Below are 13,668 nucleotides of genomic sequence, written 5' to 3'. Positions count from 1 at the left end.
CACACGACAACATGTTTATTACACAGTTATTACACGGTTATAACACGTCACACGACAACACGTTTATTACACAGTTATAACGCGTCACATGACAATACGTTTATTACACGGTTATAACGCGTCACACGACAACACGTTTATTACACGGTAATAATGCGTCACACAACAACACATTTATTACACGGTTATAACGCGTCACATGACAACACGTTTATTACACAGTTATTACACGGTTATAACACGTCACACGACAACACGTTTATTACACAGTTATAACGCGTCACACGACAACACGTTTATTACACGGTTATAACACGTCACACGACAACACGTTTATTACACGGTTATAACACGTCACACGACAACACGTTTATTACACGTTTATTACACGGTTATAACGCGTCACATGACAACACATTTATTACACGGTTATAACGCGTCACATGACAACACATTTATTACACGGTTATAACGCGTCACACGACAACACGTTTATTACACAGTTATTACACGGTTATAACACGTCACACGACAACACGTTTATTACACAGTTATAACGCGTCACACGACAACACGTTTATTACACGTTTATTACACGGTTATAACGCGTCACACGACAACACGTTTATTACACAGTTATTACACGGTTATAACACGTCACACGACAACACATTTATTACACAGTTATAAGGCGTCACACGACAATACGTTTATTACACGGTTATAACGCGTCACACGACAACACATTTATTACACGGTAATAACGCGTCACACAACAACACATTTATTACACGGTTATAACGCGTCACACGACAACACGTTTATTACACAGTTATAACGCGTCACACGACAACACGTTTATTACACGGTTATAACGCGTCACACGACAACACGTTTATTACACGGTAATAACGCGTCACACAACAACACATCCATTACACGGTTATAACGCGTCACACGACAACACGTTTTTTACACGGTTATAACACGTCACACGAAAACACGTTTATTACACGTTTATTACACGGTTATAACGCATCACACGACAACACGTTTATTACACGGTTATAACGCGTCACAAGAAAACACGTTTATTACACGGTTATGACGCGTCACACGAAAACACGTTTATTACACGTTTATTACACGGTTATAACGCGTCACACAACAACACAATTATTACACGGTTTTAACGCGTCACACGACAACACGTTTATTACACAGTTATTACACGGTTATAACACGTCACACGACAACACGTTTATTACACAGTTATAACGCGTCACACGACAACACGTTTATTACACGTTTATTTCACGGTTATAACGCGTCACACGACAACACGTTTATTACACGGTTATAATGCGTCACACGACAACACGTTTATTACACAGTTATTACACGGTTATAACACGTCACACGACAACACATTTATTACACAGTTATAAGGCGTCACACGACAATACGTTTATTACACGGTTATAACGCGTCACACGACAACACGTTTATTACACGGTAATAACGCGTCACACAACAACACATTTATTACACGGTTATAACGCGTCACACGACAACACGTTTATTACACAGATATAACGTGTCACGTGACAACATGTTTATTACACGGTTATAACGCGTCACACGACAACACGTTTATTACACAGTTATTACACGGTTATAACACGACAACACGTTTATTACACAGTTATAACGCGTCACACGACAACACGTTTATTACACGTTTATTACACGGTTATAACGCGTCACACGACAAAACGTTTATTACACGGCAATAACAAGTCACACGACAACACGTTTTTTACACGGTTATAACACGTCACACGAAAACACGTTTATTACACGTTTATTACACGGTTATAACGCATCACACGACAACACGTTTATTACACGGTTATAACGCGTCACAAGAAAACACGTTTATTACACGGTTATGACGCGTCACACGAAAACACGTTTATTACACGTTTATTACACGGTTATAACGCGTCACACAACAACACAATTATTACACGGTTTTAACGCGTCACACGACAACACGTTTATTACACAGTTATTACACAGTTATTACACGGTTATAACACGTCACACGACAACACGTTTATTACACAGTTATAACGCGTCACACGACAACACGTTTATTACACGTTTATTTCACGGTTATAACGCGTCACACGACAACACGTTTATTACACGGTTATAACGCGTCACACGACAACACGTTTATTACACAGTTATTACACGGTTATAACACGTCACACGACAACACATTTATTACACAGTTATAAGGCGTCACACGACAATACGTTTATTACACGGTTATAACGCGTCACACGACAACACGTTTATTACACGGTAATAACGCGTCACACAACAACACATTTATTACACGGTTATAACGCGTCACAAGAAAACACGTTTATTACACGGTTATGACGCGTCACACGACAACACGTTTATTACATGTTTATTACACGGTTATAACGCGTCACACAACAACACAATTATTACACGGTTTTAATGCGTCACACGACAACACGTTTATTACACAGTTATTACACGGTTATAACACGTCACACGACAACACGTTTATTACACAGTTATAACGCGTCACACGACAACACGTTTATTACACGTTTATTTCACGGTTATAACGCGTCACACGACAACACGTTTATTACACGGTTATAACGCGTCACACGACAACACGTTTATTACACAGTTATTACACGGTTATAACACGTCACACGACAACACATTTATTACACAGTTATAAGGCGTCACACAACAATACGTTTATTACACGGTTATAACGCGTCACACGACAACACGTTTATTACACGGTTATAACGCGTCACACGACAACACGTTTATTACACAGATATAACGCGTCACACGACAACATGTTTATTACACGGTTATAACGCGTCACACGACAACACGTTTATTACACAGTAATAACGCGTCACACAACAACACATCTATTACACGGTTATAACGCGTCACACGACAACACGTTTATTACACAGTTATAACGCGTCACACGACAACACGTTTATTACATGTTTATTACACGGTTATAACGTGTCACATGACAAAACGTTTATTACACGGCAATAACACGTCACACGACAACACGTTTTTTACATGGTTATAACACGTCACACGAAAACACGTTTATTACACGTTTATTACACGGTTATAACGCATCACACGACAACACGTTTATTACACGGTTATAACGCGTTACACAACAACATGTTTATTACACTTTCATTACACGTTTATTACACGGTTATAACGCGTCACACGACAACACGTTTATTACACGGTTATAACGCGTCACGCGATAACACATTTAGTACACGGTTATAACGCGTCACGCGACAAAACGTTTAGTACACGGTTATAACGTGTCACGCGACAATACGTTTATTACACGGTTGTAACGCGTCACGCGACAAATCGTTTATTACACGGTTATAACGCGTTACACGACAACACGTTTATTACACTTTCATTACACGTTTATTACACGGTTATAACGCATCACGCAATAACACATTTATTACACGGTTATAACGCATCACACGACAAAACGTTTATTACACGGTTATAACGCGTCACGCGACAACATGTTTATTACACGGTTAAAACGCGTCACGCGAAAACACGTTTATTACATGGTTATAACGCGTCACGCGACAACACGTTTATTACACGTCTATTACACGGTTATAACGCGTCACACGACAACACGTTTATTACATGGTTATAACACGTCACACGACAACACGTTTATTACACGTTTATTACACGGTTATAACTCGTCACACGAAAACACGTTTATTACACGTTTATTACACGGTTATAACGCATCACACGACAACACGTTTATTACACGTCTATTACACGGTTATAACGCGTCACACGACAACACGTTTATTACATGGTTATAACACGTCACACGACAACACGTTTATTACACGTTTATTACACGGTTATAACACGTCACACGAAAACACGTTTATTACACGTTTATTACACGGTTATAACGCATCACACGACAACACGTTTATTACACGGTTATAACGCGTTACACAACAACATGTTTATTACACTTTCATTACACGTTTATTACACGGTTATAACGCGTCACACGACAACACGTTTATTACACGGTTATAACGCGTCACGCGATAACACATTTAGTACACGGTTATAACGCGTCACGCGACAAAACGTTTAGTACACGGTTATAACGTGTCACGCGACAATACGTTTATTACACGGTTGTAACGCGTCACGCGACAAATCGTTTATTACACGGTTATAACGCGTTACACGACAACACGTTTATTACACTTTCATTACACGTTTATTACACGGTTATAACGCATCACGCAATAACACATTTATTACACGGTTATAACGCATCACACGACAAAACGTTTATTACACGGTTATAACGCGTCACGCGACAACATGTTTATTACACGGTTAAAACGCGTCACGCAAAAACACGTTTATTACATGGTTATAACGCGTCACGCGACAACACGTTTATTACATGGTTATAACACGTCACACGACAACACGTTTATTACACGTTTATTACACGGTTATAACTCGTCACACGACAACACGTTTATTACACGGTTATAACGCGTCACACGACAACACGTTTATTACACGGTAATAACGCGTCACACAACAACACATTTATTACACGGTTATAACGCGTCACACGACAACACGTTTATTACACAGATATAACGCGTCACACGACAACATGTTTATTACACGGTTATAACGCGTCACACGACAACACGTTTATTACACAGTAATAACGCGTCACACAACAACACATCTATTACACGGTTATAACGCGTCACACGACAACACGTTTATTACACAGTTATAACGCGTCACACGACAACACGTTTATTACATGTTTATTACACGGTTATAACGTGTCACACGACAAAACGTTTATTACACGGCAATAACACGTCACACGACAACACGTTTTTTACATGGTTATAACACGTCACACGAAAACACGTTTATTACACGTTTATTACACGGTTATAACACATCACACGACAACACGTTTATTACACGGTTATAACGCGTTACACAACAACATGTTTATTACACTTTCATTACACGTTTATTACACGGTTATAACGCATCACGCAATAACACATTTATTACACGGTTATAACGCGTTACACGACAACACGTTTATTACACGGTTATAACACGTCACACGACAACACGTTTATTACATGGTTATAACACGTCACACGACAACACGTTTATTACACAGTTATTACACGGTTATAACACGTCACACGACAACACGTTTATTACACAGTTATAACGCGTCACACGACAACACGTTTATTACACGTTTATTTCACGGTTATAACGCGTCACACGACAACACGTTTATTACACGGTTATAACGCGTCACACGACAACACGTTTATTACACAGTTATTACACGGTTATAACACGTCACACGACAACACATTTATTACACAGTTATAAGGCGTCACACGACAATACGTTTATTACACGGTTATAACGCGTCACGCGACAACACGTTTATTACACGGTAATAACGCGTCACACAACAACACATTTATTACACGGTTATAACGCGTCACACGACAACACGTTTATTACACAGATATAACGTGTCACACGACAACATGTTTATTACACGGTTATAACGCGTCACACGACAACACGTTTATTACACAGTTATTACACGGTTATAACACGACAACACGTTTATTACACAGATATAACGTGTCACACGACAACATGTTTATTACACGGTTATAACGCGTCACACGACAACACGTTTATTACACAGTTATTACACGGTTATAACACGACAACACGTTTATTACACAGTTATAACGCGTCACACGACAACACGTTTATTACACGTTTATTACACGGTTATAACGCGTCACACGACAACACGTTTATTACACAGTTATTACACGGTTATAACACGTCACACGACAACACATTTATTACACAGTTATAAGGCGTCACACGACAATACGTTTATTACACGGTTATAACGCGTCACACGACAACACGTTTATTACACGGTAATAACGCGTCACACAACAACACATTTATTACACGGTTATAACGCGTCACACGACAACACGTTTATTACACAGTTATAACGCGTCACACGACAACACGTTTATTACACGGTTATAACACGTCACACGACAACACGTTTATTACACGGTAATAACGCGTCACACAACAACACATCTATTACACGGTTATAACGCGTCACACGACAACACGTTTATTACACGGTAATAATGCGTCACACAGCAACACATTTATTACACGGTTATAACGCGTCACATGACAACACGTTTATTACACAGTTATTACACGGTTATAACACGTCACACGACAACACGTTTATTACACAGTTATAACGCGTCACACGACAAAACGTTTATTACACGGTTATAACACGTCACACGACAACACGTTTATTACACGGTTATAACACGTCACACGACAACACGTTTATTACACGTTTATTACACGGTTATAACGCGTCACATGACAACACATTTATTACACGGTTATAACGCGTCACACAACAACACGTTTATTACACGTTTATAATGCATCACACGAAAACACGTTTATTACACGGTTATAACGCGTCACACGACAACACGTTTATTACACGTTTATTACACGGTTATAACGCGTCACACAACAACACAATTATTACACGGTTTTAACGCGTCACACGACAACACGTTTATTACACAGTTATTACACGGTTATAACACGTCACACGACAACACGTTTATTACACAGTTATAACGCGTCACACGACAACACGTTTATTACACGTTTATTACACGGTTATAACGCGTCACACGACAACACGTTTATTACACGGTTATAACGCGTCACACGACAACACGTTTATTACACAGTTATTACACGGTTATAACGCGTCACACAATAACACAATTATTACACGGTTTTAACGCGTCACACGACAACACGTTTATTACACAGTTATTACACGGTTATAACACGTCACACGACAACACGTTTATTACACAGTTATAACGCGTCACACGACAACACGTTTATTACACGTTTATTACACGGTTATAACGCGTCACACGACAACACATTTATTACACAGTTATAAGGCGTCACACGACAATACGTTTATTACACGGTTATAACGCGTCACACGACAACACGTTTATTACACGGTAATAACGCGTCACACAACAACACATTTATTACACGGTTATAACGTGTCACACGACAACACGTTTATTACACAGTTATAACGCGTCACACGACAACACGTTTATTACACGGTTATAACGCGTCACACGACAACATGTTTATTACACGGTAATAACGCGTCACACAACAACACATCTATTACACGGTTATAACGCGTCACACGACAACACGTTTATTACACGGTTATAACGCGTCACACGACAACACGTTTATTACATGTTTATTACACGGTTATAACGTGTCACACGACAAAACGTTTATTACACGGCAATAACACGTCACACGACAACACGTTTTTTACATGGTTATAACACGTCACACGAAAACACGTTTATTACACGTTTATTACACGGTTATAACGCATCACACGACAACACGTTTATTACACGGTTATAACGCGTTACACAATAACACGTTTATTACACTTTCATTACACGTTTATTACACGGTTATAACGCATCACGCAATAACACATTTATTACACGGTTATAACGCGTCACACGACAACACGTTTATTACACAGTTATAAGGCATCACACGACAATACGTTTATTACACGGTTATAACGCGTCACATGACAACACGTTTATTACACGGTAATAACGCGTCACACAACAACACATTTATTACACGGTTATAACGCGTCACACGACAACACGTTTATTACACAGTTATAACGCGTCACACGACAACACGTTTATTACACGGTTATAACGCGTCACACGACAACACGTTTATTACACGGTAATAACGCGTCACACAACAACACATTTATTACACGGTTATAACGCGTCACACGACAACACGTTTATTACACGGTTATAACGCGTCACACGACAACACGTTTATTACATGTTTATTACACGGTTATAACGTGTCACACGACAAAACGTTTATTACACGGCAATAACAAGTCACACGACAACACGTTTTTTACACGGTTATAACACGTCACAAGAAAACACGTTTATTACACGGTTATGACGCGTCACACGACAACACGTTTATTACATGTTTATTACACGGTTATAACGCGTCACACAACAACACAATTATTACACGGTTTTAATGCGTCACACGACAACACGTTTATTACAAAGTTATTACACGGTTATAACACGTCACACGACAACACGTTTATTACACAGTTATAACGCGTCACACGACAACACGTTTATTACACGTTTATTTCACGGTTATAACGCGTCACACGACAACACGTTTATTACACGGTTATAACGCGTCACACGACAACACGTTTATTACACAGTTATTACACGGTTATAACACGTCACACGACAACACATTTATTACACAGTTATAAGGCGTCACACGACAATACGTTTATTACACGGTTATAACGCGTCACACGACAACACGTTTATTACACGGTTATAACGCGTCACACGACAACACGTTTATTACACAGATATAACGCGTCACACGACAACATGTTTATTACACGGTTATAACGCGTCACACGACAACACGTTTATTACACAGTAATAACGCGTCACACAACAACACATCTATTACACGGTTATAACGCGTCACACGACAACACGTTTATTACACAGTTATAACGCATCACACGACAACACGTTTATTACATGTTTATTACACGGTTATAACGTGTCACATGACAAAACGTTTATTACACGGCAATAACACGTCACACGACAACACGTTTTTTACATGGTTATAACACGTCACACGAAAACACGTTTACACGTTTATTACACGGTTATAACGCATCACACGACAACACGTTTATTACACGGTTATAACGCGTTACACAACAACATGTTTATTACACTTTCATTACACGTTTATTACACGGTTATAACGCGTCACACGACAACACGTTTATTACACGGTTATAACGCGTCACGCGATAACACATTTAGTACACGGTTATAACGCGTCACGCGACAAAACGTTTAGTACACGGTTATAACGTGTCACGCGACAATACGTTTATTACACGGTTGTAACGCGTCACGCGACAAATCGTTTATTACGCGGTTATAACGCGTTACACGACAACACGTTTATTACACTTTCATTACACGTTTATTACACGGTTATAACGCATCACGCAATAACACATTTATTACACGGTTATAACGCATCACACGACAAAACGTTTATTACACGGTTATAACGCGTCACGCGACAACATGTTTATTACACGGTTAAAACGCGTCACGCGAAAACACGTTTATTACATGGTTATAACGCGTCACGCGACAACACGTTTATTACACGTCTATTACACGGTTATAACGCGTCACACGACAACACGTTTATTACATGGTTATAACACGTCACACGACAACACGTTTATTACACGTTTATTACACGGTTATAACGCGTCACACGACAACACGTTTATTACACGTCTATTACATGGTTATAACGCGTCACACGACAACACGTTTATTACACGGTTATAACGCGTCACACGACAACACGTTTATTACACGGTAATAACGCGTCACACAACAACACATTTATTACACGGTTATAACGCGTCACACGACAACACGTTTATTACACAGATATAACGCGTCACACGACAACATGTTTATTACACGGTTATAACGCGTCACACGACAACACGTTTATTACACAGTAATAACGCGTCACACAACAACACATCTATTACACGGTTATAACGCGTCACACGACAACACGTTTATTACACAGTTATAACGCGTCACACGACAACACGTTTATTACATGTTTATTACACGGTTATAACGTGTCACACGACAAAACGTTTATTACACGGCAATAACACGTCACACGACAACACGTTTTTTACATGGTTATAACACGTCACACGAAAACACGTTCATTACACGTTTATTACACGGTTATAACGCATCACACGACAACACGTTTATTACACGGTTATAACGCGTTACACAACAACATGTTTATTACACTTTCATTACACGTTTATTACACGGTTATAACGCATCACGCAATAACACATTTATTACACGGTTATAACGCGTTACACGACAACACGTTTATTACACGGTTATAACGCGTCACGCGATAACACATTTAGTACACGGTTATAACGTGTCACGCGACAATACGTTTATTACACGGTTGTAACGCGTCACGCGACAAATCGTTTATTACATGGTTATAACACGTCACACGACAACACGTTTATTACACGTTTATTACACGGTTATAACGCGTCACACGACAACACGTTTATTACACGGTTATAACGCATCACGCAATAACACATTTATTACACGGTTATAACGCATCACACGACAAAACGTTTATTACATGGTTATAACGCGTCACGCGACAACATGTTTATTACACGGTTATAACGTGTCACATGACAAAACGTTTATTACACAGCAATAACACGTCACACGACAACACGTTTTTTACACGTTTATTACACGGTTATAACGCATCACACGACAACACGTTTATTACACGGTTATGACGCGTCACATGACAACACGTTTATTACACGGTTATAACGCGTCACACGACAACAAGTTTATTACATTTTTATTACGCGGTTATAACGCGTCACACGACAACACGTTTATTACACGTTTATTACACGGTTATAACGCGTCAAACGACAACACGTTTATTACACGGTTATGACGCGTCACATGACAACACGTTTATTACACGGTTATAACGCGTCACACGACAACAAGTTTATTACATTTTTATTACGCGGTTATAACGCGTCACACGACAACACGTTTATTACACGTTTATTACATGGTTATAACGCGTCACACGACAACATGTTTATTATATGTTCATTACACGGTTATGACGCGTCACATGACAACACGTTTATTACACGGTTATAACGCGTCACACGACAACAAGTTTATTACATTTTTATTACGCGGTTATAACGCGTCACACGACAACACGTTTATTACACGTTTATTACATGGTTATAACGCGTCACACGACAACATGTTTATTATATGTTTATTACACGGTTATAACGCGTCACATGACAACACGTTTATTACATTTTTATTACACGGTTATAACGCGTCACACGACAACACGTTTATTATACGGTTATAACGCGTCACATGACAACACGTTTATTACACGGTTATAACCCGTCACACGACAACACGTTTATTACACGTTTATTACACGGTTGTAACGCGTCAAACGACAACACGTTTATTACACGTTTATTACACGGTTATAACGCGTCACACGACAACACGTTTATTACACGGTTAAAATGCGTCACGCGAAAGCACGTTTATTACATGTTTATTACACGGTTATAACGCGTCACACGACAACACGTTTATTACACGTTTATTACATGGTTATAACGCGTCACACGACAACATGTTTATAATATGTTTATTACACGGTTATAACGCGTCACACGACAACACGTTTATTACACGGTTATAATGCGTCACACAACAACACGTTCATTACACGGTTATAACGCGTCACACGACAACACGTTTATTACACAGTTACTACATGGTTATAACGCGTCACACGACAACACTTTTATCACACGGTTATCACGCGTCACACGACAACACGTTTATCACATGGTTATAACGCGTCACACGACAACACGTTTATTACACGTTTATTACATGGTTATAACGCGTCACACGACAACACTTTTATTACACGGTTATCACGCGTCACACGACAACACGTTTATTACACGGTTATAACGCGTCACACGACAACACGTTCATTACACAGGTATAACGCGTCACACGACAACACGTTCATTACACAGTTATAACGCGTCACACGACAACACGTTTATTACACGTTTATTACATGGTTATAACGCGTCACACGACAACATGTTTATTACACGTTTATTACACGGTTATAACGCGTCACACGACAACACGTTTATTACACGGTTATAATGCGTCACACGACAACACGTTCATTACACGGTTATAACGCGTCACACGACAACACGTTTATTACACAGTTACTACATGGTTATAACGCGTCACACGACAACACTTTTATCACACGGTTATCACGCGTCACACGACAACACGTTTATCACATGGTTATAACGCGTCAAACGACAACACTTTTATTACACGGTTATCACGCGTCACACGACAACACGTTTATTACACGTTTATTACACGGTTATAACGCGTCACACGACAACACGTTCATTACACGGCTATAACGCGTCACACGCCAACACGTTCATTACACAGTTATAACGCGTCACACGACAACACGTTTATTACACGTTTATTACATGGTTATAACGCGTCACACGACAACACTTTTATTACACGGTTATCACGCGTCACACGACAACACGTTTATTACACGTTTATTACAAGGTTATAACGCGTCACACGACAACACGTTCATTACACAGGTATAACGCGTCACACGACAACACTTTAATTACACGGCTATAACGTGTCACACGCCAACACGTTTATTACACGTTTATTACATGGTTATAACGCGTCACACGACAACATGTTTATTACACGGTTATAACGCGTCACACGACAACACGTTCATTACACAGTTATAACGCCTCACACGACAACATGTTTATTACACGGTTATAACCCGTCACACGACAACACGTTTATTACACGTTTATTACACGGTTATGACGCGTCAAACGACAACACGTTTATTACACGGTTAAAACGCGTCACACGAAAGCACGTTTATTACATGTTTATTACACGGTTATAACGCGTCACACGACAACACGTTTATTACACGTTTATTACATGGTTATAACGCGTCACACGACAACATGTTTATAATATGTTTATTACACGGTTATAACGTGTCACACGACAACACGTTTATTACACGGTTATAATGCGTCACACGACAACACGTTCATTACACGGTTATAACCCGTCACACGACAACACGTTTATTACACGTTTATAACACGGTTATGACGCGTCAAACGACAACACGTTTATTACACGTTTATTACACGGTTATAACGCTTCACACGACAACACGTTTATTACACGGTTAAAACGCGTCACACGAAAGCACGTTTATTACATGTTTATTACACGTTTATAACGCGTCACACGACAACACGTTTATTACACGTTTATTACATGGTTATAACGCGTCACACGACAACATGTTTATAATATGTTTATTACACGGTTATAACGGTTTCACACGACAACACGTTTATTACACGGTTATAATGCGTCACACGACAACACGTTCATTACACGGTTATAACGCGTCACACGACAACACGTTTATTACACAGTTACT

The sequence above is a fragment of the Sphaeramia orbicularis genome, chromosome 7, assembly GCF_902148855.1.
Source record: "Sphaeramia orbicularis chromosome 7, fSphaOr1.1, whole genome shotgun sequence".
Classification (NCBI taxonomy): domain Eukaryota; kingdom Metazoa; phylum Chordata; class Actinopteri; order Kurtiformes; family Apogonidae; genus Sphaeramia; species Sphaeramia orbicularis.
The sequence above is the reverse complement of the archived record's forward strand: the minus strand, read 5'-3'. Positions refer to the sequence as shown.